At 40.2% G+C, this 26,903-nt stretch overlaps 1 protein-coding gene across 2 annotated transcripts in view; it reads right to left on the bottom strand.

Moving 5' to 3' along the window:
* The window catches only part of LOC118358998 (zinc finger protein 644-like), a 43,052-nt gene extending 29,597 nt beyond the window's left edge, over window positions 1–13,455 (bottom strand). The window contains exons 1-2 of one of the 2 annotated variants that reach the window (XM_035737105.2): window positions 13,327–13,455; window positions 9,709–9,758 (exon numbers count right to left, since the gene is read on the bottom strand). The gene's annotated coding sequence lies outside the window, so the exon portion shown is untranslated. Of the gene's footprint in view, window positions 1–9,708; window positions 9,759–12,340; window positions 12,550–13,326 lie in introns of those variants that run through there. The other variant, XM_035737106.2, reaches the window with a different exon arrangement.
* Between the last annotated feature and the right edge of the window lie 13,448 nt (window positions 13,456–26,903).

Genomic DNA, 26,903 nt, shown 5'->3' with positions numbered 1-26,903 from the left:
AACAATTCAGTTTATTACTATCAATCATTAACGTCAACCCAGTTCAACATGCATATCTGTAAGACACACACCCTTCACAAGTTTCTGTTTACATACTACATGTCTTTTCATATCTCTGCATCTTTACTTCAATAGAGCAGGCTATAAGCAATAAAGCAGAGATTTACCAAACTGTCAATTACCTCAAGTCATCAGATAACTGAGTACTGGTATTAACTAACATTAATCAATGACTGTTGTACTCACATGGGCGCACTAGACAGATTTGTATCGTGAGAGGTATATCACCGTAACCTGATCACATGTATGTGGACCTCTTACAATACCAACCGAGTCCAACAGATGGCCCTGCTGCAGCCTTCCTGTCCTGTACAACACCGGTGGACTGGACACAGCACTTCACCCGGCAGAGACTCCACACACTATGAAACACTAGAAGACTGAACTGTGAGTCAGCAAGGTACTGTGTACTTCATTCTGTCACGCCCTGGTCGAAGTATTTTGTGTTTTTCTTCATGTATTTGGTCAGTCCAGGGTGTGACATGGGTTTTTGTATGTGGTGTGTTGCTTAGTGGGATTGTAGCTTAGTGGGGTGTTCTAGGAGAGTCTATGGCTGTCTGAAGTGGTTCTCAATCAGAGGCAGGTGTTTATCGTTGTCTCTGATTGGGAACCATATTTAGGCAGCCATATTCTTTGGTTGTATTGTGGGTGATTGTCCTGAGTGTCTTGATGTCCTTGTGCTGTTTTAGTTGACACAAGTATAGGCTGTTTTCGGTTTTAGTTTCATTTATTGTTTTGGAGTGTTTGTTTATTCGTGTTTACGTTGTTTGAATAAACATGGATCGCAATCCACACGCTGCAGTTTGGTTCGACTCTCCTTCACCACATGAAAACCGTGACACATTCTATATAAGCGGTAAAGAATAACTGTACCAATGGAGGAAAACAACATCTATTTTTACTCCTATCTTCATACCATCACATATTAAGTCTAACGATCTGAGTAGGATGCTGTCATTTACCAGATGACAGTCCTTCAATGCAATTTTATTAGAATGTATAATAGAACCTCCCTGCATTCAGAATAATGAGGTTTCCAGCAGTTTAGTACAGCAGCATTAGTATGGACAGCTGACTGTGTGGACGTCTTACCCCTCTTAAGAAGTGAATACTCAAATCAGAACAGGACTTAGTTTAAGGGAGCATTTGCACTGCCCTAAAAAGGGCAAAAAAATCCTTCAAAAACATAAAATGAAATAAAGTCCCTGATCTATCCTTCTGAAGGTCATTTATAAATATAGATGAACAGAACGTGTCCAGAAGGAGCTGATTGGACGAGGATTTGTCTCCCTGAGATGGTTGAGAGGAGAGAAAGGAAGGTTAATCACGATGAAACTACCCATAGGTATAACGGTAGGCTTAGAATGCCATACTTCATTCAGTGTACCCATATAAACCTTAGCATCAGCATAATTGTAGCTAACCTGTGTACCCCTATACTGAAATCTCTAAAATATCACATCAAACTAAAGAATAAATGGTCAATTTAATGAGGAGGACCACAACCTTGATAGATATCACAACCAGCTGCCTTGTTACTAATGTAGTGGCAAACTTCTGCCTTCATCCTTTCAATCAATACAGACAGAGGATTTACATTTTTGGTTAATTGGCGCTCAATGAGTGAATACCTTCTACATCAATAGAATATTCTTGCGGCCTTGGTCGGATCGATCCTGGAATCTGCCCAAGCATTTACAAACATGTATTTTCCAACTTAGCCTTCTTGTCTGTGGTCTAGCATGTGGTTACGTTTGGATTACATTTTGTGGTCACATCATTTTGTGGATTATATTATTGCTACAGAATGGAAATACGAATGATTGAAAAATCACTAAATGTACCTGTAAATATTATGTGCATTCAACATACTGAAGATGTATCTATATTTCAGTCATTACTAAAACATTGTATACAGTTAACATCTTAAAAAGAGTTTAATTTTGTATGGAAAACAAGGAAGTGTCCATCAGTTTTCTCTGAAATATTGAGAAGGAACAAAATGGATCGTCTTGTAAGGACTGCCTTCACTGTTGTCAGACAAATACCTGTCTTAAAATGATAGACTGCAATGACAAATCAAAAATAGTCATGAATCACTGATTATTAGGTGCTTTCTATAATGCTTCCTTATGCTATTGGCCATTGTTCGTCTAGGCTTGTGATTAAAATCCTCTGAATAAGGGGTTCAAGCATTAGTGATCATAGTGTGCCCCTTAGTGGTGGGAACGCTCTGTAACCTGACAGAGCTGTTGGAGGACAACAGCCCGAGAGGCTGGATTTGTAGAAACACTTCAACAGGCCTGTGTTACTGGAGTGGCCAGTGAGGTTAGGGGTCAAAACCCCAGCAGACCTTCTAGGGCCAGGGCCCTCTCTCTACACATGATACACTATATCGTCCCGGTGGGGGACCAACAGGGAACATTGTGAATGTTATGAGGACATCACGTTACCTGGGATATAGATCAAACATACCATAAAATAAAATATAATATTCATTTCAATATTACTTCAATATTACTAGATCACACACAGAGCCTTCAGAAAGTATGCATACCCCTTGACCTATTCCACATTGTGTTGAGATACAGCCTGAATTTAAAATGGATGAACCTTTTACTGCAGCGTGCTAAATCAGAGTATTTCTTGTTAGTCTTTAACAAATCTATTTTGAAACAAAAGTATACACCTCACACATATGGTTATGGGCTTAAAAAAAGAAGACACCTGTACCATGTCAGATATAGAGATGAAATGTATTCAATTTTGAGTTTGCATCCCAATATTACACTTTATATACATTACAGAAGACTGAAATATAACAAGGAGGATTTTGTTAAATAATGATTACTAATTTGGAAATTCTGAAGAATATTTTTAACATTCCACCAGTAGAGGGCGATTTGGTCATTTGACTCCAGGAAATGGATATATAGAGATTTTCTCTCTCAGCCATTTATAAACAATACCATAATGACAAAGTGAGAAAAAATGTTTTTAGAAATCTTTGCAAATTGATTGAAACTGAAATACCTAATTTACATAAGTATTAACACCCTGAGTCAATACATGTTATAATCACTTTTGGCAGTGATCAAAGCTGTGAGTCTTTATGGGTAAGTCTTCTAAGAGCTTTGCACACCTGGATTGTACAATATTTGCCCATTACTGTTTTCAAAATTCTGAAGTCCTGTCAAATTGGCTGTTGATCATTGCTAGACAACCATTTTCAGGTTTTGCCATAGATTTTCAAGCCGATTTTAGTCAAAACTGTAACTAGGCCACTCGGGAACATTCAATGTCATCTTGGTAAGCAACTCCAGTGTATATTTGGCCTTGTGTTCTCGGTTATTGTCCTGCTGAAAGGTGCATTTGTCTCCCAGTGTCTGTTGGAAAGCAGACTGAACCAGGTTTTCCTTCGGGATTTTGCCTGTGCTGAGCTCTATTCCATTTATTTTTATCCTAAAAAAACTCCCTACTCCATGCCAATGACAACCATACCCATAACATGATGCAGGCAACACCATACTTGATGTGTTGTGTTGGATTTGCCACAAACATAACACTTTGTATTCAGGAAATAAAGTTAATTTCTTTGCCAAATGTTTTGCAGTTTTACTTAGGTGCCTTATTGCAGACATGACACATGTTTTGGAATATTTTTTATTCTGTACACGCTTCCTTCTTTTCACTCTCTCATTTAGGTTAGTATTGTGGAGTAACTACAATGTTGTTGATCCATCCTCAGTTTACTCCTATCACAGCCGTTAAACGTTGTAACTGTTTTAAATCCCTGAGTGGTTCCCTTCCTCTCTGGCAACTGAGTTAGGAAGGACACCTGTATCTTTGTAGTGACTGGGTGTATTGGTACACCATCCAAAGTGTAATTAATAACAGCACCATGCTCAAAGGGCTATTCAATGTCTGGTTTTTGTTTTTTTGCCATTGGAAAACCTCCCTGGACTTTGTGGTTGAATCTGTGTTTGATATTCACTGCACGACTGAGGGACCTTACAGATAATTGTATTTGTGTGTTACAGAGATGAGGTAGTCATTCAACAATCATGTTAAACACTATTATTGCACACAGTAAGTCCACGCAACTTATTGTGTGACTTTTTCAGCACATTTTTACTCCTGAATTTATTATGGCTTGCAATAGACTCGAGACATTGGGACATTTCATTTTTCATTTTGAATTAGTTTGTAAACATTTCTGAAAACATAATTCCACTTTGACATGATGGGGTATTATTTTGTGTTAGCCAGTTTTTCTTCAATTTAATAAATGTTAAATTCAGGCTGTAATAAATCTAACCCAGCTATACTATAAAGAACTGTTCATACATCTGAGCTACAGCTTCAGGCATTATGGCAGTATGTTTGGAGAGAGAGAACTGTGCCTCATAATTATCACATTTCGACAAAACGCATTCACATTATTGTGTGTTCAAATCCCTTTCCTTCATATAAATATTACCTGAAAATTTTATCAATCATGCATAACTTGTTCAATTTTAAATTGAATCTACATTTATACAGGTATGCAAAGTTATGGTTAATACTTAGTTCAGCACAAAATACAATCATATACAGTACCAGTCAAAAGTCTGACCACAACAACTCATTCAAGGGTTTTTCTTTATTTGTACTATTGTCTACATTGTAGAATAATACAGAAGACATCAAAACAATGAAATAACACATATGGAATCATGTAGTAACCAAAAAAAGTGTTAAACAAATCAAAATATTTGAGATTCTTCAAAGTAGCCACCCTTTGCCTTGATGACAGATTTGCACACTTAGCATCAACCAGCTTCCCCTGGAATACTTTTCCAACAGTCTTGAAGGAGTTCCCACATATGCTGAGCACATGTTGGCTGCTTTTCTCCAACTCATACCAACCCATCTCAATTGGGTTGAGATCGGGCGATTGTGGAGGCCAGGTCATCTGATGTAGCACTCCATCACTTACACAGCCTGGGGGTGTGTTGGCTCATTGTCCTGTTGAAAAACAAATGATAGTCCCACTATGCGCAAACCAGATAGGATGGCGTATTGCTGCAGAATGCTGGGGTAGCCATGCTGGTTAAGTGTGCCTTGAATTCTAAATAAATCACAGACAGTGTCACCAGCAAAGTACCTCCACACCATCACACCTCCTCCTCCATGCTTCACGGTGGGAACCACACATGCGTCATCCGTTCACCTACTCTGCATCTCGCAAAGACACGGCGGTTGGAACCAAACATCTCCAATTTGGAGACCAAAGGATAGATTTCCACCAGTCTAATGTCTATTGCTCGTGTTTCTTGGACCAAGCAAATCTCTTCTTCTTATTGGTGTCCTTTAGTAATGGTTTCTTTGCAGCAATTCGACCATGAAAGAAAGCCTAATTTATGCAATCCCCTCTGAACAGTTGATTTTGAGATGTGTCTGTTACTTGAACTCCGTGAAGCATTTATTGGGGCTGCAATTTTTGAGGCTGGTAACACTAATGAATGTATCCTCTGCAACAGGCAGTCCTCATGAGAGCCAGTTTCATCACAGCACTTGATGGTTTTTGAGACTGCACTTGAAGAAACTTACACAGTTTTTGACATTTTCCCAGATTGACTGACCATGTCTTAAAGTAATGATGGACTGTCAGTTCTCTTCGCTTATTTGAGCTGTTCTTGCCATAATATGGACTTGGTTTTTACCAAAACGGCTATCTTCTACCAACCCTACCTTGTCACATCACAACTGACTGGCTGAAATGAATTAAGAAGGAAATAAATTCCACAATTAACTTTTACCAAAGACCAATGTTAATTGAAATGCATTCCAGGTGACTACCTCATGAAGCTGGTTGAGAGAATGCCAAGAGTGTGCAAAGCTGTCATCAAGTCAAAGGGTAGTAATTGAAGAATCTCAAATATAAAATATATTTTCATTTGTTTAACACTATTTTGGTTAGTACATGACTCTATATTTGTTATTTCATAGTTTTGATGTCTTCATCATTTAAAATGTAGAAAAGAGTCAAAATAAAGAAAAACCCCTGGAATAGGTAGGTGTGTCCAAACTTTTGACTGGTACTGTAAGTTTTACTAATGGGCAATTCCATGCCAGCAGGAGCGGAAAATATTTATGATATCTCAGATTGTTCAGGCAATTCTAACATTGAAACTTCATTGGGAGGAAGTATGATTGACATGCTATTTACATTAGTATCACAATCCATTTTATAGAAAATTATGATGACAATCATGGACGGTAGATAGGCTAGCGGTTAAAGAGGCCAGCCAGAAATCGGAGGGTTGCAAGTGAGCTGGCAAACAAAGGGTTGCTAATATCAAATACTAGATGCCAGTGCATGACGTTGTGCCCTTGATCAAGGACCTTAACCCCCCCACAACAACAACTCCCCGGGCACCCAGTGTGCCAGCACCACTCCAAAAACATGTATATGTATGTGTCATTCAGAGAGGTTGAGTTAAGAGAGGAAGTCAAATTGTGATTGGACCTTGTGTGCAATTGATTAACAAAAGTTAGTTTGATGTTCATCATGATGAAAGTGGCCATTTTAGGCCCTTTTTAGACCTATACATGCCTCCTGTGGTACCTTATGATCGGTTGATGATAATAACAACATTGTGTTGTCGTTATAGTCATTATAGTGTGCTCTCAGTGGTGTCATGCACCCATTAATTTAGAAGAGGTATGAAGTACATTAGGATGGAAGGGGGTGGTGTGCCCCCTTCTGGAAGTTGGAGAATTTTGCATTGTTCAAACACCTGAAACAGCTTTTTCCTGAAATATAAACCCATAATCATTATCCCTAATTCTATATACAAAAATATGTATATTTTTCTGCATAGGTAATCTTAGTTAAGATAGTTAAACAAGCTACTCTAACTTGATTGATAGTCTGAAATGGCTTGGTAGCTAGTGATGAGGTTGGAAGATAGGGAACCAATCTAGCTGGCTAGCTAAAGTCAACTTCATAAAAATGGATTGGTGGCTAGTATTACAGAGAAACAATCCACACGTTTTAATTATTCATCAAGAAGGAATCAATAGGCTACACAGCTTGATCAAATTAATTTACGAACTTACCTCCGGCAGCTAAAATACATTATTGGCAGCTCAAATCAAATGCTGTGTAAGTCACAATACGCTGTGTGTGTTCTCTTTCGCCACCGACAATACTGCACACACTAGAGTAGCCTTGTCCAGTCAGTGTTCCAGGGGGCATGTGCCTGTGTGCCCAATGTGGGCATGACGCCACTGTCTGCTCTAACATGTGGAGTATGTCTAGATTCTGAAATACACATTTTCACATGAATTTATTCAACATTAAAAATATTAACATGAATATCTCAAACCAGCCCTTTTAGATTGTGTTCATTTTAATACATATTGCTTGGAACAATAAAGAAAAAGGAAAATAAAATAGTAAATAAAATAAAATAGTAAAAATAAATGTAAAAAATTCTGGGAGACTGTAAAGTCCATGGAGAATAAGAGCACCTCCTCCCAGCTGCCCACTGCACTGAGGCTGGGAAACACTGTCACCACCGATAAATCCAATATAATTGAGAATTTCAATAAGCATTTTTCTACAGCTGGCCATGCTTTCCACCTGGCTACCCCTACTCCGATCAACAGCCCTCCCCCCACAGCAACTCACCCAAGCCTCCCCCATTTCTCCTTCACCCAAATCCAGATAGCTGATGTTCTGAAAGAGCTGCAAAATCTGGACCCCTACAAATCAGCCAGGCAAGACAATCTGGTCCCTCTCTTTCTAAAATGATCTGCCGAAATTGTTGCAACCCCAATTACAAGCCTGTTCAACCGCTCTTTCGTATCGTCTGAGATTCCCATAGATTGGAAAGCAGCCGTGGTCATCCCCCTCTTCAAAGGGGGAGACACTCTAGGGGGAGACACTCGCACTTCAAAGGGGGAGACACTCGCAAACTGCTACAAACCTATCTATCCTACCCTGACTTTCTAAGGTATTCGAAAAGCCAAGTTAACCAACCGATTACCGACCATTTCGAATCTGGCTCCAGGTCATCTACAAGTCTCTGTTAGGTAAAGCCCCACCTTATCTCAGCTCACTGGTCACCATAGCAGCTCCAGCAGGAATATCTCACTGGTCACCCCCAAAGCCAATTCTTCCTTTGGCCGCCTCTCCTTCCAGTTCTCTGCCGCCAATGACTGGAGCGAACTGCAAAAATCACTAAAGCTGGAGACTCCTATCTCCCTCACAAGCTTTAAGCACCAGCTGTCAGTGCAGCTCACAGATCAGTGCACCTGTACATAGCCCATCTGTAAATAGCCCATCCAACTACCTCATCCCCATACTGTATTTATTTATTTATCTTGCTCCTTTGCACCCCAGTATCTCTACTTGCACATTCATCTTCTGCACATTCTACCATTCCGGTGTTTAATTGCTATATTGTAATTACTTCTCCACCATGGCCTATTTATTGCCTTACCTCCCTTATCCTACCTCATTTGCACATGCTGTATATAGACTTTCTCTACTGTATTATTGATTGTATGTTTGTTTATTCCAAATGCCAACCAACTCTGTGTTGTTGTATGTGGCGAACTGCTTTGCATTTTCTTGACCAGGTCGCAGTTGCAAATGAACTTGTTCTCAACTAGCCTACCTGGTTAAATAATGGTGAAACATATATATATATTGTTTAATAGTCTACAAGTACATCCAATTTCCAGAGTGGGCTCTCTTCTAATTCTGAAGTTCTGACGTTACATTTTATGAGCACCAAGAACACAGTGAATGGTAAATGGATTCAAAGGGAACTCGCTCTACTGGTGATTTTCTGAAAGTGCAATCCTAAAGGACAGCTGTGATTGGTTAAATGACCTATAATGTACATTGCTATGTATAAAATGGGTCATTTAGTTATAAGTACCAGTGAGCCCACTCTGGAAATGTTATGTATTTAAATAGTATATTGTTCCAAACAATGTGTACAAATAAGCTAAATCAAAAAAAGGTTGTTCTGATCTATTCATATTCATATTTGTAATGTTTAATAAATTAATGCAAAAATGTGTATTTCAGAATCCACGTTATAGCACACTATAGCACACTATAAGGAGTATATTGACTGTCACACCTGTCCTTGTGATTGTCTCCCCCCCAGGTGTCGCTTATTTTCCCTGGTGTATTTATCCCTGTGTTTCCTGTCTCTCTGTGCCAGTTCGTCTTGTATGTCTTTGCCCTTGCCTGTTTTCTGGACTCCGTACCCGCCTGCCTGCCCTGACCCCGAGCCTGCCTGTCCCTCTGTACCTCCTGGACTCTGAACTGGTTTTTAGCTTTTGCCTGTCTACGACCATTCCCTTGCCTACCCCTTTTGGAGTGATTAATAAATATCAAAGACTCAAACCGTCTGCATCTGGGTCTCGCCTTATGTCCTTATAATTGACACCAAGATGTTGTCTGTATCATATACGGTTCACGGATCATAAGATCTTACATGTATAGGCATGTATAGGTCTAAAACGGCCCCTTTCATCAAGACTTTCTCAAAAATGGTTTGTGATACAAATGTAAAAAGCATTGTGGAATACCCTAATGCTTATGGTTTACTAATAGATGATTCCAAAGCAGTCATTACTTACCAGTCTATTACAAACCATTGGTTCCACCCTACGGTCTTCTGAAAACCCACCTGTAATAAAGAAATAAACATTTTCTTGATATATTCATACACTAATATAACACAGTATCATAACATGCATGATAAAAGTGATACAGAAATGTTCCCTCAATGGCAATGGTCAATGGCAGTGTTGGCTACTTAAGTAGCTTCAATAGGACATTTCCAAGATTCAATGGTTTGTACTAAGAAAATATTGTCAATGTGTGCCACATCATTCAATCCTTCTGCTCTTATTTCCTTTTGCCACTAATCGTTTTTTTCTATATGTAATGTTCTTAGTACTATATCCTTCCTAAAGAGTACTCAAATCTCTCTACAGCTACTAAATCAGGGCAGTGTACTCCCATTAAAGTAGTCCCTGGCCTCTTCATTTATAGCAGTATGAGTGCCTACAGATTCAGAATGTGTTCCAAATGGCACCCTATTCCCTATATAGTGCACTACTTTTGACCATAACCCTATGGGCCCTGGCTAAGAGTAGTGCACTATATAGGGAATAGCATGCCATTTGTGATGCTGCCTCTGTAAACATGACTGTTTTGCTATGCCGTGCATTCTGGGAATTCTGTCGGCTTGGTTAAAATATTTGACCTTGTTAAGTAACATATAATCAATTTGCGGTTAACTTGCCTAGTCAATCTGATTTATTGAGTCAAACTGTGAACTCAGTTTACAAGGAATTTGCTGTGTGTGTTTTAAGCCAGAATGTAGATCAAGTTTCAAATAAAGTAAATATAATTTGATTTATGTCATAATCATAGCTTATTCTAATATATTATAAATGCTTTGGCATTTGCATGTATTTCAGGTATAGTGTAATACCTACCAACTGAAAGGTGTTCTTAATGTGGGCCTAATTCATTATATCCTAGCAGTTGCTGTGGCAGATGCCCTTCAAAGTGCAAAGATGTCAGTGTCCTTAAAGTAGGCAACTGCAGGAATCTGTTTCTAGAAAATCTGTGTCAATAAACAATGGTTTAGAAAACAGCAGGGCATTCAGAGACATGCTCCTCATATGACGCATATCAGATATTGGAATGTAATGGACACAGTGGAGCAAAGTGACATGTATAGGACTACATGCAAATAGGACTTGATTTCTATGATATTCTATCATTAGTATTCAATGAGTGTAGGCTATTACATGACAGCAGAACAAAATAATGTTTTAGAATAGAACAGAACTTTAAGGTGGAACTGACCGCGTTTTCACTACTCTGCAGGTATGAAACAAACAGACAGTCATAATATTAGTCCAAGATATCAAATCCCCAGTTTATGCTACAAAATCAACTTCATAAGAGGTTTTAAAAATAGGTTATATTTGACAAAAAAAATCCATGATGTACAGTAAGACATTGTTGGCTGAATAAATGGATGCAGTTCGATGCATGATTAATATAAGTAGTCCAACAAATATTGCTATCAGGTTGTAAATCACAGTTGGCCTGGTACTTTGTTTGCTGCCTCCACCCATTCGGGACACAATGTAACTAAGGCTGGGAATGTCAATTACAATCAAACTAGTAAGGGCAATGATCACAAGTCAGTCATAATGTGGCCAATAGCCTACTGTATCTGTTTATTTAACAAGTTAAAAACACGGAGCCTAACGTTAGCTAACTAGCTAGCTGCTGGGAGGATGTCATGTCATTGGAGGAGTGGATGAGTGAGAGACTTACTCCCTCATATAGTTTCAGTGGCTACAGCTAGAGATACAGGTGTTATTTGGTTAGCTGGCAAGAAATTTGAATCGCTATGCTAGCTAGCTATGCTGAACTTGAACGACTGTTATCCAGTTAATATATCTCTTGGGTTCGTAAATTCACTTCGGCTATCTAGTCTGATTTTAAAGCACTCTGGTCTTGATGAGTAGGCCAGAGCGCAGAATAACTGCTGAATTTATGAACGCTCAACACCCGCTGAATATGACCTGTAAAAGTCGGCCAAAAAAGTTATTACATTCTTCCGTGCAGCACAGTTAGTCACTAACGCTCTAGATAACATGTAAACGGTCTGACCAGCTCTGCTAGGGCGAGTAAAATGGTCAATAGTGAGGGGTTCTCTCATTTGTGTCTGGAAGTCGCAAGCAAGCTAACCACCTTTAGCCAGTTAGCTTGGGTGAATGACTGCCTTTGTGAGGAACACTCCGATCAACCCTACACCTCGGGCCTGAGAATCCAGTGTCAATAGTGCAGTGTGCGCTCGGAAAGCGAAACGTTCTCAGTTTACCAGCAGACAATCTGACAATGCACTAAATTTACGAACACAGAGCCCACTCTAACACACTGGAGGCAATTTACGAGCACACCCTTAGTTGTCAATCAAATGTATTTGGTATCGATCAAATGGGCATGCAGGCATATTCCCATTCAGTTGTCAAAACGTGCGTTGGGATAAGCATGCATTGGCAGGCAAGCTACAGAAAAACACTATTCCCGATTGTTTATAAGTGCAATTTTGACGGCCAACTAGCTGAAAAGGTTTCATCCAATGTTCCCTCGTTAGAGTTTAGCTCATCTCACTCTTGTTAGTATTAGTTGTTGATCTTGTTGTTATTGATGAGCATAACTGAGGGAAAGCGAGCCTACCTTTTCATGGTTGTTTGATCAATACGTTTCCAAATATGAGAAGAAGCCAGTGCTACATATTTGCAGAAATCCATTCTGGTTCATGTTGTGGCTTTTGGCGAATGCATTCTAATGATCTAAAGTTATGCTGTTGCAACTGTCTGTAAACAAACACATAGTCCAGTTCAAAGTTAATTATGGCAGGCCAGTATGGCAAATTGTTTATTTGCATAAAGGCCTACTGTAGCTCTGATTGGCTATGGCTCACTGGTTTGGGTAGACTCTGGTACTGGACAAGACAGGTGTTTTTATTAGGTTTTATTTACTGCAGTGTCTATTAATTGTCCAAATGCACGGCCGCTTTCCCACTCGATATTGCTATAGAATTTTCACAAATGCCTTTACTTCATTCCCAAACATTTTATGAATTTATGGAAATGTGAAAATGGCTACATTCCTACAGAGTAGGCTACAGAAACAAGAAATAATATATTTAGTAAAAGAAACTAAACACTTTTGGAATGGTGCTCAACTACTGTAGCGGGCGGCAGGTAGCCTAGTGGTTAGAGCGTTGGGTCAGTAACCGAGGAATTGATGGATTATATCCCCGAGTTGACTAGGTAAAAATCTGTCGTTCTGCCCCTGAACAAGGCAGTTAACCCACTGTTCCCCGGTAGGCCGTCACTGTAAATAAGAATTTGTTGTTAATAAAGGTTAAAAAATTGTTTAAACTTTTAAAAAACAAACAATACAGTCAGGACTTAAACAACGGGGTGCATACATTTGTGAATGGCAGTCAAATCCATCAGATACGGTCGATTATGAATGTCGAGCCCAGTGTCTTGCGTTAAATCATCTCTATGCCAGTATGGTGCCAGTGTGTCCCCGCTATGTTCCCTGACCAATAAAACCAAGAGCTACCACGAACCTATCAACATGACAACACCCGATACGTCAATATACTAATCAATTGCCTATAGACGTGTGTATAGAAGCATGAAACCTACCTTCCCAATGCAAAAAACAATAATAATTGGAACGTTTGTCATTACACTTGACATTACGTTTTTCGTCCTCCATCCACTACACTGTCGCCATTTTGCTTAAAATTCTGCAGGTTAAACTATAATCTGAGAGGTATTTTCGCAGCGGATAATTTTTTTAAATGTCAGTTGAATAGCACAGCGCATGGGACTTCTCTATCGTTGATTCTGCAAAATGCCATGAACATAATGTCATAGAATATGTATTTTATTCCACTCCTGCTCAATTTAATTGTGGCAATGATCTCAACAAAACGAACCTTCCCCTATTCAAAATATGGATCATCCCAGAACCAGATCACTGAAGAAAAATCGTTGGGTTAAATTGAGTTTGGAAGATGGTCAAACTGTGGGGTGTAGTAGAGTGATACAGTTAACCAACACACACCGTCAAATATTATCATAACACAGTAGAACATTACATTGTAGCCTGACACCATCAAATGTTACATATTACTGTACATAGATTTCACTCAACATTGTATTGGACAGGTAGCCTCTTACAAATCCTCCTGATCTCGCGAGTTTACATTCTATTTGGAAAGAATGTAAGCTTACGTTCTATTGTGGGCACGAACTATCTTGATCTCGCGATGGTTCGTACGAGGCTTTTGGACAGGTGGGAGTGGGGGGAAAGGACATAATAGCGAAGGTACATTAAGACATTACGTAATCGTTTGAGCACAACCCACAAGAGGTTTCTTTCTTTTTTTTATTGCAGCTGTCTTGTGGCTAGAATTGGGATCATTGCACACTGATGGAGATTTCCAGACTTTTCGGTGAACGACATCATTTGGCTCCGTTCACGTAAAAGAACCGCATCATTTGCAGCAGTGTAAAGTACTGTAATCACTTTACAGTAATACTTAAGTATTTTGGGGGGATATATGTACTTTACTTTACTATTTATATTTTTGACAACTGTTACTTTTACTTCACTACATTCCTAAATGAAATAATATACTTTTTACTCAATACATTTTCCCTGACACCCGAAAGTATTTGTTACATTTTGAATTGCTTAGCAGGACAGGACATTTGTCAAATTCGCACACTTATCAAGAGAACATCACAGGTCATCCCTACTGCCTCTGATCAGGCGGACTCACTAAACACACATGCTTCGTTTGTAAATTATGTCTAGTGTTGAAGTGTGCCCCTGGCTATTAGTACATAAATAAAACAAGAAAATGGTGCCTTGTATATTTTAGCAATTATATTTTAGCAATTATATAATTATATATAATTTTAGAAATTATATTTACTTTTGATACTTGAGTATATTTAAAACCAAATACTTTTAGACTTTTACTCAAGTAGTATTTTATGGGGTGGCTTTCACTTTTACTTGAGTGATTTTCTATTAACTTGTTATGGCTGCAATCCCGATATCGGGATAAGTGTCATCAACAACCGCTGAATAGTATAGCGCTACATACAATAAATATTACTATATATATTTATATTCATGAAATCACAAGTGCAATATAGGAAAACACAGTTTAGCCTTTTGTTAATCCACCTGTCGTGTCAGATTTTGAAATTATGCTTTACAGCGAAAGCAATCCAAGCATTTGTGTAAGTTTATCGATCGCACGATAAAACATTTAAGTACACTTAGCATCTGGTAGCTCGGTCACGAAAATCAAAACAGCAATCAAATGAATTGTTTACCTTTGATGATCTTCGGATGTTTTCACTCACGAGGCTCCCAGTTACACAACAAATGTTCCTTTTGTTCCATAAAGATTCCATAAAGATTATTTTTAGATCCAAAATACCTCAGTTTGTTTGTTGCGTTATGTTCAGAAATCCAAAGGAAAGAGCGGTCACGACAACACAGCTGGCCATTTACAATAGGCACCCTTTCATCCAAGCTACTCAATACTGCAGCCATAAAAAGTTAAGGTATCTTTACTTTTACTCAAGTACATACATTTACATTTACATTTAAGTCATTTAGCAGACGCTCTTATCCAGAGCGACTTACAAATTGGTGCATACACCTTATGACATCCAGTGGAACAGCCACTTTACAATAGTGCATCTAAATCTTTTTAGGGGGGGGGGGTGAGAAGGATTACTTACCCTATCCTAGGTATTCCTTGAAGAGGTGGGGTTTCAGGTGTCTCCGGAAGGTGACTCCGCTGTCCTGGCGTCGTGAGGGAGTTTGTTCCACCATTGGGGGGCCAGAGCAGCGAACAGTTTTGACTGGACTGAGCGGGAACTGTACTTCCTCAGTGGTAGGGAGGCGAGCAGGCCAGAGGTGGATGAACGCAGTGCCCTTGTTTGGGTGTAGGGCCTGATCAGAGCCTGGAGGTACTGAGGTGCCGTTCCCCTCACAGCTCCGTAGGCAAGCACCATGGTCTTGTAGCGGATGCGAGCTTCAACTGGAAGCCAGTGGAGAGAGCGGAGGAGCGGGGTGACGTGAGAGAACTTGGGAAGGTTGAACACCAGACGGGCTGCGGCGTTCTGGATGAGTTGTAGGGGTTTAATGGCACAGGCAGGGAGCCCAGCCAACAGCGAGTTGCAGTAATCAAGACGGGAGATGACAAGTGCCTGGATTAGGACCTGCGCCGCTTCCTGTGTGAGGCAGGGTCGTACTCTGCGGATGTTGTAGAGCATGAACCTACAGGAACGGGACACCGCCTTGATGTTAGTTGAGAACGACAGGGTGTTGTCCAGGATCACGCCAAGGTTCTTAGCGCTCTGGGAGGAGGACACAATGGAGTTGTCAACCGTGATGGCGAGATCATGGAACGGGCAGTCCTTCCCCGGGAGGAAGAGGAGCTCCGTCTTGCTGAGGTTCAGCTTGAGGTGGTGATCCGTCATCCACACTGATATGTCTGCCAGACATGCAGAGATGCGATTCGCCACCTGGTCATCAGAAGGGGGAAAGGAGAAGATTAATTGTGTGTCGTCTGCATAGCAATGATAGGAGAGACCATGTGAGGTTATGACAGAGCCAAGTGACTTGGTGTATAGCGAGAATAAGAGAGGGCCTAGAACAGAGCCCTGGGGGACACCAGTGGTGAGAGCGCGTGGTGAGGAGACAGATTCTCGCCACGCCACCTGGTAGGAGCGACCTGTCAGGTAGGACGCAATCCAAGCGTGGGCCGCGCCGGAGATGCCCAACTCGGAGAGGGTGGAGAGGAGGATCTGATGGTTCACAGTATCGAAGGCAGCCGATAGGTCTAGAAGGATGAGAGCAGAGGAGAGAGAGTTAGCTTTAGCAGTGCGGAGCGCCTCCGTGATACAGAGAAGAGCAGTCTCAGTTGAATGACTAGTCTTGAAACCTGACTGATTTGGATCAAGAAGGTCATTCTGAGAGAGATAGCGGTAGAGCTGGCCAAGGACGGCACGCTCAAGAGTTTTGGAGAGAAAAGAGAGAAGGGATACTGGTCTGTAGTTGTTGACATCAGAGGGATCGAGTGTAGGTTTTTTCAGGAGGGGTGCAACTCTCGCTCTCTTGAAGACGGAAGGGACGTAGCCAGCGGTCAGGGATGAGTTGATGAGCGAGGTGAGGTAAGGGAGAAGGTCTCCGGAAATGGTCTGGAGAAGAGAGGAGGGGATAGGGTCAAGCGGGCAGGTTGTTGGGCGGCCGGCCGTCACAAGACGCGAGATTTCATCTGGAGAGAGAGGGGAAAGAGGTCAGAGCATAGGGTAGGGCAGTGTGAGCAGAACCAGCGGTGTCGTTTGACTTAGCAAACGAGGATCGGATGTCGTCAACCTTCTTTTCAAAATGGTTGACAAAGTCATCTGCAGAGAGGGAGGAGGGGGGATTCAGGAGGGAGGAGAAGGTGGCAAAGAGCTTCCTAGGGTTAGAGGCAGATGCTTGGAATTTAGAATGGTAGAAAGTGGCTTTAGCAGCAGAGACAGAGGAGGAAAATGTAGAGAGGAGGGAGTGAAAGGATGCCAGGTCCGCAGGGAGGCGAGTTTTCCTCCATTTCCGCTCGGCTGCCCGGAGCCCTGTTCTGTATGACAATTGGGTACTTTTCCCGCCATTGATCATTTGGCCCCAAATCGACCTGCAATTGCAAATGTCCAATGTAAAGCCAAAAAAGTAAGCTACCATTATGTCAGAATGTGATATGCATGTTCAAATAAACATTTACTTGGCCAAATGATTAGATCGCACTGCTAAAATGAGCGTGGACCAGAATGACATGCTCTCCCTTCTATTATTTGTTTTCTGCAGTGAGGATTCACCATCTTCAGATAATGATTTTGTAACTTATTTATTTTTTAAAAAGCAGCAGTAGCAGTATGCATATCCGGGAGCCAAATGAACGGCTCTTTCATCGATGCAATTTGGTTCCCAACGTTCACCAAAAACGACCCATCACTAATCATGTACAGTATAATGAGATAATGCTAATAAAAAAATAGGTAGTACCCCTTCTCCTTAATAACCACCAATTTAAATATTTTTTTATTTGTAGTTCATTTTTTACCTTATACCCTACAGTTTCTTTGTGCATTACTTTACATGTGGCTGAACTGTGCTGTATGTCAGGAATGGATACCTGTACAGGTCTATTCCATCCTTATTCTAAGACAAACTTGATAAATAACTGGTCTCTCACTCACTTTATCACTTTTGAACTCATCACTCCTAAGAACTGATAACCCTGTGGGGGGTTGCTGTTAGAACTTCACAAATGTCTAATAATACCACTCACATATCATGTATCATATGTCCAGACTCTGTTTGTGACTAAATAAATCAGGAAAACACATAGTAACATGTACTTTCTACAGTCATTGGTAACAAGGCTACTGTACATTTTCAAAGCAGTATATTTGTGAGTTGCCACAACTTCATTACAGTTGCATAAAATATTCTGCAGAGTCTGCAATTTAGCAGGCTATTTCTCGACAAAGCACAGGTAGGTCTACTGTAGTCTATCTTGACCAATCTAATCAAGTTCAAGAGGAAGGCGAAAAGGCGAAAAGACAGGAAGGATAGCTGCCAGCTAGCAAAGCATTATAGTGTATAACATCCTCTTCTACGGGTCTAAGGTAGATGATATGTAGCCAACAGTACAGTATATCGTTATATCCCCTGATTGTGACTATGCTGTCACAGTCGGCTGTTGGACAGAATAGGGATTACAGTAAATTTGCCTAATGAGCTGGTCCTTCTAGAAACTAAGTGAATTCTAAAATGTTCCATGTTAAATATTTTACTGATGAAAATGTGCTACTATTGTATTTTTAATGCCTCGCTGCTCTCACACAAGTAAACCAGTCAGCTTTAACCCAAATTTAAATTTTATAATGATGATAACACACGGATTATACATTATTGATGTGATTACATTATTTGCCCAAACAGATGGCCCCAACCATCCATCACGTTCTCGTTGCTGTTGCTATGTTTAAGTAAACAGCACATTGAATGTTTCTACAGTTACGTTTTTAAATATTTTCCAAACCTCTTGTGTCTGAAAGGGAGTGTGTTGTCAACAGGCTACTTACTCTGAACTAATGATGCACATTCTTTAACAGCAATGTTATAAGAGTTGATCATTAATACCTGCAACATTATAGTGTACCCGCACAAATGATATTGGGGGCAGAGTTGCAGAGTGGATGTGTAGACTGCCACTGTTCTATTGTTCAAGTGTGTCAAGCTACAAATGAGAGTCATAATATACTGTTTTACTACATAATGTAAAGCATGCACTCTAAAAAATGTATTGGTTTAAAACAACCCAATTTGGGTTTTTCGGTAATCCAGTGCTGGGTAAATATTGAACAGAACACACGCTGGTGTACGTTGACCCAGCCCGTTGGGTTGCGTGAATAACCCAACATGTTGGGTTGTTTGGATCACCCAAATATGAGTTAATTTAACCATCAGTTGGGTTTGCATGTAGGTTATATACAATGGGTGTTGCCTATGAGGGGCATGGCTTTGAGTGAATCATTTGCACTCTACATATTTTGATGTTTGATAGTTACATATCCCAACCATGGGGTTTGGTATAGGCTCTATCAAAATTGTCAGCAGTCAGCCTTACCATTTTTATAATAATACAACCCAACTGATGAACCAGAATGACATTTACTCTCACAGGTAGCAAAAAAATAACTATCTGAAAGCCACTCCCCTACTAAGCCACGCCTCAAGTCTTCTGAGCTGACCTGCTGGGTCATATCTCAATAACCCAGGATCAATAAACCAGCAACCAGCAAGAATAACCCAGCAGTTTTTACAGAGAACAACCCAACTAAGTGACCCAAGACCTGCAAAACAGCAGTTGGATCAACCAAACAACACAGACGTTTTTATAATGTGTATAACACAACTTCCAATTGGCACCTGTATCCATATGGTTCATCCATCCATATTTGCTACTATTTTGACTCAAATGTTTCTATTTCTTATCATGTAATCTGGATCATTTTCATTTCCTGTTAAATTGTGTATCTTTAGTGTCTTGTTTACTCCATCATGAGACCTCATTTATATTTCATCAGAAGATAAATCCCAATATCAGGGACAAGCTGGCGATAAATGGTTTCATTTTAAAGACCTTGGTTGAATTTCTTACAAATGATATTGCTGACAGAGCCTCAATTACATTTAAACTAAACCTTCTGGATAATAGCCTCAGCCATGATCAATTATAGCAGTAATACCTAGGAAATTGCTTGTTTTATCCCCTTCTCCTCCTCCTTCGCTCAGGTCAGACTTGATTTAGCCAATCCCTGTTCTTCGTTCTAATCTAATCTAATCTGATAATACTAGTAATTTAAATGTATATCAAGGATTGGCTAACAGTGCATTGGCAACAATACTTTGAGGCGACGAATCAGGGATTTGTTCTTCAGTAGTAATTATGTTTTTATCCCTAAAAGTTTGATGGCTGTCCTGTCTCACTACCAATGTGAATCTAACACTGGATCTTTAGATGTCCCATTTAAAACTCATTTAACTAACATATGATGAAAGCAAGGTCATTCTTAAATCACACTACTGTATACCTTGTGACTATAAGGTGACCTTTTCCACAAAAAATACATAGAAAAATATATACAGTGGGGCAAAAAAGTATTTAGTCAGCCACCAATTGTGCAAGTTCACTCACTTAAAAAGATGGGAGAGGCCTGTAATTTTCATCATAGGTACACTTCAACTATGACATACAAAATTAGAAGAAAAAAAATCCAGAAAATCACATTGTATGACAGAGGTCAAACGTTTTCTGTAAGCCTTCACAAGGTTTTCACACACTGTTGCTGATATTTTGGCCCATTCCTCCATGCAGATCTCCTCTAGAGCAGTGATGTTTTGGGGCTGTTGCTGGGCAACGCGGACTTTCAACTCCCTCCAAAGATTTTCTATGGGGTTAAGATCTGGAGACTGGCTAGGCCACTCCAGGACCTTGAAATGCTTCTTACGAAGCCACTCCTTCGTTGCCCGGGCGGTGTGTTTGGGATCATTGTCATGCTGAAAGACCCAGCCACGTTTCATCTTCAATGCCCTTGCTGATGGAAGGAGGTTTTTACTCAAAACCTCACGATACATGGCCCCATTCATTCTTTCCTTTACACGGATCAGTCGTCCTGGTCCCTTTGCAGAAAAACAGCCCCAAAGCATGATGTTTCCACCCCCATGCTTCACAGTGGGTATGGTGTTCTTTGGATGCAACTCAGCATTCTTTGTCCTCCAAACACGACGAGTTGAGTTTTTACCAAAAAGTTATATTTTGGTTTCATCTGACCATATGACATTCTCCCAATCTTCTTCTGGATCATCCAAATGCTCTCCAGCAAACTTCAGATGGGCCTGGACATGTACTGGCTTAAGCAGGGGGACACGTCTGGCACTGCAGGATTTGAGTCCCTGGCGGCGTAGTGTGTTACTGATGGTACGCTTTGTTACTTTGGTCCCAGCTCTCTGCAGGTCATTCACTAGGTCCCCCCGTGTGGTTCTGGGATTTTTGCTCACCGTTCTTGTGATCATTTTGACCCCACGGGGTGAGATCTTGCGTGGAGCCCCAGATCGAGGGAGATTATCAGTGGTCTTGTATGTCTTCCATTTCCTAATAATTGCTCCCACAGTTGATTTCTTCAAACCAAGCTGCTTACCTATTGCAGATTCAGTCTTCCCAGCCTGGTGCAGGTCTACAATTTTGTTCCTGGTGTCCTTTGACAGCTCTTTGGTCTTGGCCATAGTGGAGTTTGGAGTGTGACTGTTTGAGGTTGTGGACAGGTGTCTTTTATACTGATAACAAGTTAAAACAGGTGCCATTAATACGGGTAACGAGTGGAGGACAGAGGAGCCTCTTAAAGAAGAAGTTACAGGTCTGTGAGAGCCAGAAATCTTGCTTGTTTGTAGGTGACCAAATACTTATTTTCCACCATAATTTGCAAATAAATTCATAAAAAATCATACAATGTGATTTTCTGGATTTTTTTCTAATTTTGTCTGTCATAGTTGAAGTGTACCTATGATGAAAATTACAGGCCTCTCTCATCTTTTTACGTGGGAGAACTTGCACAATTGGTGGCTGATTATCCTTTTTTGCCCCACTGTATGTCATTGTCATCTATCATGTTAATCGGCCTTGATAGACAATACCTTGATTTAAAATAAGTCATTCCAAAATGTATCTCATAATATATCTTATCTAAGCTATTCTTAACTTAATATTGTGAAACATATGGAAACATATGCAGCCTCTTACACTGTGTACAGAATACATTTAGGTGGGTATAGCAAGTTCTCCTAATCTCTCGCATTTGTTACGTTATGAAATATTAATTAAATGAAGCAAATGTTTAGAGCAAAGTCTTTGTACTGTATGCACTGTATGGAGATAACGATATTGGGAGCAACAGCCATTATCTACAAGAAACAGTGTGTGGACACAGATTCTGAAACGTCTGAAGTATTTGGCCTATTGAATATTAATAGGAAATCAATTATTAAATGTGTGGATCATTAATCATTAATGTGGAAAATGTGGAATATTTGCAATGCAATACCAATGATTTTTTTTTAGGCACAGTTCTTTATTTAAAGGTGGTGGAGTTCAGAGATTCATTATATGTATTTAAAGAAAAATACACATAAGATGAGAGGTTATTTATGACTTCGTCTTTCTTTTCCCTACATATACAGTATTATTGTAGGTACTCCGATAGAAGAGAGAGCACAATGTAGTTAGTAAGCACTCCCAAAGAGTGTGCTGTCTCTTTGTGTGAGGTATCAGAATTGACACCAAGCCTCTGTATTCAGAGCACTAAAATCATTATTTTAATGGTCTGCCAAGTGTACGCACATTCCTAAAGTGTGATTTTGGTCTGCAAAACGAGGAGCTCAAAACCTCGGTCAATATATTATGCTGTTTGTGGCTGGTGCTACTAGTTATCATCTGCAATTTATTCCCTACCTAGGGGTACTTTGCGCCATTTTTTTCTCCATCATTCAGTGGCTCACTTCTTTCTGTGATCCTGTGTGCTGCAGACTAAACTCCTGCCTCCAGCCATGGTGTCTGGACATCACAGAAAACTACATCATTATACTGAAATCACTTAACAAAGAGAGAGGCAGAGATTCGGTCTAAATGATGAGGCACAAGAAAGAATACATACGATTACAGAGTTCAAGGGGGAGGGAGGGAGGTTTGCTTGTAACATGGAACAGATAGAGAAGAGAGGACAGACAAGACTCCGGCCTTTTGTTTCATCCCTTGTACTGAATGGCTGCCTCTAAATGCCACAGGTCGTATTGTTGCCATGGCACTGTTAGCCATTCGTTGATAAACATTTAAATTACTAGTATTATCAGATTACATTACAACGAAAATGTTGAATCTATTTGACAAATCCCACCAGTCTCACCGTGTTTTCATGTGTTTTTGTCCGTGTTTTATTCAGAAAGGCTGGCTACACTCTAGCAGCTTCAGTCGAGATGGGGTACTCTAACCATTGTAGCATGTTCATTGGACAGTGGCTTTTGGTGTGTTAAATATGTGTTAGCCTGAATGCCTCTGGCCTAAAGAGATCATCTTTACTGTCCCCTTTCAACATGTAATGTGTCTATACTTCCCTCTGACACTGCCAAAGGGAGACACACACAGCAGCCTTTTCTTGTTGATGAATGGGGAGAGTTCATCCTCAAATCAGCTGGGCTGACCCACCGTTGTTCATCACATACTTGAATATCTATCTTGATTTTCTCCTTCTGTCCTTAATTCATATCGTCAATTGTTTGTATCATGAGGGCATCACGTGTGACATTTTTTCTTCTCTATGCAGTGGGGGCATATGGCCACAAGGTGGCAGATGATCTTGTTCTGTAGCTCTTTGTGGTGTGCCATTTCAAATTAGACCTATAAACCAATATTATATCAGCAATCTGAAAATCATATTGGATATGATAAAATGATTTTTAAAATGCATATTATATGCTGTTTTAATTCTTAATATCAGTAAATATGGCATATTAGAGTCTTTAATACTCTTCAGAGGTTAACCACCAGCCACTCGTTGCCTGTGTGCTTATGCAGGGATTCAGCTTTATCAAATATTAATTCTTCTTAACTTTCTCTTTTAAGAAGATTTCTTTGAAGTTGCTGTAATTTCTAACAGCCTAAGCAAAACTCTGCGGCTAGTGCTGGTGCTGGTGCTGGTATCCGTTGGAAAGCAGTCCAAGGGGCATGTTTCATTGATGAGTGGCGTAGATCCATAGACTCCCATCCGTTTTTTTTTATCCTATAAAACTGTCATCAACACTACTCAGTTTTAGTCAGGAAATCAGAAAACAGCTTGTTATTTACTTACTATCTCTGCTCCTCTTTCTTCCTGTGAGGATGTCTATGGTCATTCCAGGGACAACTGTCTTCGCAACAGGAGTGTAAACGTTTGTGTGCAGATAACCTACTACAACATATATGTTATATCACAACTGTTGTGTCAAATGTGTTGTATATCAGTTGTACAACCTGAACGTGTACTAGGCCATTGTTGAGGTGAGCACAAACTGAGCAGTACTGAAGGTTGATATACAGGCATTTGGCAAGTCATCCTCACATATAATGGCAACCAATAACAGACAGGCTACAGTAGCCTACCACTGCATAATGTAGATCAACATTTAGTTTCACTGTGAAACGGTCATATCTGTGATTTCTCTCGTTTTACAGTTTTTCTCAATTGGTAAAGCAATTCGCAGGAGGGCAGTTGTATTTTTTTTGTCTCTATGGTATGTGTCTTGTATTCAACAGTACATTTGTAATTTAGAAAGTTCTGCAAACATTGAGAGACATAGAACTATACTTTGACAATGCTTCTACTTTTGGCCAAGCCCAAGCAAAAGCACACAGATTCAGTGTTGATCTTCCCTGCATTGTTTGAGGAGACATATTAGAGAGGCAGGTATGGCAAAACAGAAAGTTTAAGGTTATCGCACCAATTAAATTATTAAACACAAACAAGATAGTGATGCTGGCCCATGGAGTTTGGGAATTGATCTTTCTGTTAAAGCAAGCAGGATTTAAGTCAATTGAAAAAAAGACAGAGCACTCTTTAAAGCTGATGTGCTCGTTCCCTTTCATGTTGCCTGGCGGGGGGGATGAACAATGTTAATCACATTGGGAAGACCTTGGGTGAGTAACGCAGGCAGCCTGTTTCGCTCACTTGAGACTAGGGCCGCTTTGGAAGTCTGCAATAATATTTGTTTTCTTCTTGGCTGGATATCTGAAGAAAATAATTAAACAGAATACTTTATATATCACCAATGTGTTTGTTCTCTTCCAAACAGAGAAACATCTTGTGATTCTGTTTTGTGGTGTTTTTTTAGAGTGGGTGTCAGAGCTTGGATGCACGTTCTAATTATTTCAAAAAACCTATTTGTGCCTCTCAGTCTCGTGCATTGCTCTCTATAAAGAGAATTGTGGATGACCCACCATATTCTCCAGTTAATTCATCATTACAAAATAATACTAGACAGCTGTGGATAGATAGGACTGAGGCTAGGGTGGGACGATGGAAACAGGGAGCGCACAGTCCCCAGTCATTCTGAATTGCTAACAAGACTATTGCCCCAATGCCTGATGGAATTGCATGGTTACATCCAAAGAAATGGAGTCCTCTGGTAGATGGTGGAGTTAAGGGGGTTGAAGTAATTATATTGTTTATATTTTATAGTTTATATTATATTTTTATTATGTTTTTGGGTCATCTTGAAAAAATCTACTAAAAGGAGGATTGATTGATAATCATAGCACAGGTTCAGTTGGCTTTAGTGCAGTTGGTTTGCACTATTTTGCCTGATGAAAGCCTTTGTTTCAATTGAAAAGCATCGGGGAATAAGTACCACCATTGGGGGAACCAACCATGTGCCTGTTCTAATGACTCCCCGGTCATAAGACGTTAGACTACTGTTTCCTCAACAACACTACTGATAAGACCTCAATTAAATAACAAAATACACCAAGTGAATAGTCAATGTCATGTGTTTGGTTGTTAGGTGTAGTTTTTTCAGCTTAAAAGTCACAAGGTCATGTGCAGGCCTATGGTCTGCCATAATGGACGCCTCTATATTGACATAATTCAGGGAACTGGCCACAACAGTTTTGGTAATTGTCATACCTTATTTGGAAAATCAATCTATACTGTTGTCAACCCATTCATTTACTAATGTTTGGTCTATTCTCTTCTTAATAACAACAAACACCTCTTGAGAAGTCTGCATAGTATGGCATAAATGTCTCTTGCAGAAGCATTTCATAGGAGTGTGTCAGCACACTCCCCCTGGCTCTGAGGAGAGGCCCCCAGTCACATCCACCAATCTGGATGAGTCCCAAATAGCACCATATTCCCTACATAGTGCGTTACTTTTGACCGGAGCCATATGGACCCTGGTGAAAAGTAGTGCACTATGTAGAGAATAGGGTGTCATTTTGGAAGTAGACTCTGGCATGGTCCACACAGACAGTGAGCCAAGCAACTTCCTGAACAACCAGCTGCAGGAGTAACTGTGCTGTCCTACTCAGGACTGTAGTATGCTGCTATGCTGTGCTGGAATGCTGACTTTTGGCCCGTGGATGCAGTCTGCAGTCGTCTGGACTCCCCAACATGCATGCCCCTCACTCAACTGTTGTATAGTCTGCGTCAATGAGGTTCAATTCTGTCCAAATGGCTCATATGGTTTTGTGTGTCATTTATTTGCAATGTGAGAGGAGACCGGGAGGACGGACAAATGTGTGTCAAAAAAGGCACCCTCTTCCTATATAGTGCACTACTTTTGACTATGGTACATTTGGGATGCATAAATCCTGTAGCATTTAATGGACTGTAACCTCTAAGAAACAAATTGACCTGGGTAGTAATTTGCTCCAAAGTACAGGTCTGTAGTGTGGGCCACTTTATTAAAAACTGTTCTTTAGTCGTAGTGTTCTTAGTTTAAATGTGCTGTTCCTGTCCATTAGGGCTCTGTATTATGTCATGTTCTATGTTTTGTGTGGACCCCAGGAAGAATAGCTGCAGCTTCTTCAACAGCTAATGGGGGGGATCCGAATACA

This window comes from Oncorhynchus keta, chromosome 26, assembly GCF_023373465.1.
Source record: "Oncorhynchus keta strain PuntledgeMale-10-30-2019 chromosome 26, Oket_V2, whole genome shotgun sequence".
Classification (NCBI taxonomy): Eukaryota; Metazoa; Chordata; class Actinopteri; order Salmoniformes; family Salmonidae; genus Oncorhynchus; species Oncorhynchus keta.
This window is presented reverse-complemented; position numbering and strand designations above follow the sequence as displayed.